The 1564-nt window shown below is 41.0% G+C and overlaps 1 protein-coding gene across 4 annotated transcripts in view; it reads right to left on the bottom strand.

Moving 5' to 3' along the window:
* Nucleotides 1-1154, bottom strand: part of arm (armadillo) — a 58661-nt gene extending 57507 nt beyond the window's left edge. For all 4 annotated transcript variants that reach the window (XM_017622874.1, XM_017622869.1, XM_017622873.1 and 1 more), the window contains exon 1: nt 1013-1154. The gene's annotated coding sequence lies outside the window, so the exon portion shown is untranslated. The remainder of the gene's footprint in view (nt 1-1012) is intronic.
* Nucleotides 1155-1564: the final 410 nt, after the last annotated feature.

Consider the following 1564-nt stretch of genomic DNA (forward strand, 5'->3'; position numbering starts at 1 on the left):
GCCATTGACAAAAATGCAACCCCCGACCACCTAGGCCCCTATGGTTCCCTACGGACCCCTTAGAAAAATGGCCAAAAATCGCAATTTTTACTTGCGTCCACGGTATTTTTGCGTAGAATTCCTTTCTGCGTAGGTAGCCTTCGGCCGCGCTTGGGGATTATAACCCTTACTACGTAGAGTTCCCCTTTCTGTGTGACCTAACTGGGGCTACCGCCCCAGTGATGTAACCTTGGGGAAGGATGAGGTAACTAGAATTCCCTTTCTGTTTGGTAAACCTGGGGCTGCCGCCCCAGTGATGTTTATTTTGGTTACTGGTTGTTTTATAAAAATGTCTTGTATATAAAAATGTGTATATAAAAATGTATTGTGCAAATGAATTTTTAATATTTTTCAAGCGAATAAATGCAAATGAAAAATGTGATTTTTGGCAATTTTTCTAAGGGGTCCCAAGGGAACCATAGAGGACCTAGGTGGCCGGGGTTGCATTTTTGTCAATGGCGGTTCATTCCCTCTCCAAAAAGGTGGCTTAGAGGTGGCAACTCCCACTTACCTTTCGCCCACCGCCACTTTATCGAACGGCCATACGGGAAAGCCAACCCCGATGAGCATCTCAACACCCCCAGCGAATTTCATTAAAAAAATCGTAATACTTTGGGTGATATAGGAAATGGTCCATTATAGGAAATCTCAGCCGTATTCGCGTTAAAACGCTTCGATTGATTCTCCTCTTGCATTTTTTGGTCAATTTTGGCCTGGTTCCGCTGAAGTGCAGTTTTAACCAATCATCTATGGAAATTTTAATTAAATATGGAATGCAAAAGAACACAAACATATGCGTACACATGTATACACACAATGCGTTGCAACAGCAGCAACAACAAGTGCGATACACCTCTTTTATGCACCACACCTCCCTCACACAATTTGCTCAGAGGCATTCAATGAACCACTTTGCTTTCTTTTGATATTGCCCGAATTGAAGCAGTTTTTTTAATCAATGGTTTTAACTTACCGCTCAGTCGATAATTAAACACAATTTTTCACTCTTTAATTAGTATAACACACTTTCTTCTTACAAAAAATAAATTTTCACGGGATAGAAAATTTTTGACGACAAGAAGAGTTCACAATCAAAGACACGAATGCTTGGTTGAAATATTCGGCAGCACTCGTGAATGAGCTGAATTACAGGGTTGCATACCAATCTGTAGGCATAATCGATGACACAACTTATCGAGAAATTCATTTCAATTTTACGTAGCGCATAGTATGCTAGCTTGCAGTAGCTACACACGACGAACATATCCGCGCACATGTGCGGCTTGCGGTGCATGTTCGTCGTTTGTAGGGCAGGTCACGAGCAGGCTCGCAAAAAACCAAAAAATTTTGATTTTCAGCGATCGTGCTCGTGGTTTGCGAGCATCGCATTGGAAACAAAAACAACAACCTCATTTTGTCATTTTGTGTTGATGCTTGCAGTGTGCACATCGCGGATAAATAAGCCATGTGTGTTATTTGAATTTTTGATAAATGAGGCTAAATTACCATAAGTTTATATATGTAC

The sequence above is a fragment of the Rhagoletis zephyria genome, unplaced genomic scaffold (assembly GCF_001687245.7).
Source record: "Rhagoletis zephyria isolate East Lansing unplaced genomic scaffold, Rhagoletis_zephyria_1.1 Rzeph_scaffold_02955, whole genome shotgun sequence".
Taxonomy (NCBI): Eukaryota; Metazoa; Arthropoda; class Insecta; order Diptera; family Tephritidae; genus Rhagoletis; species Rhagoletis zephyria.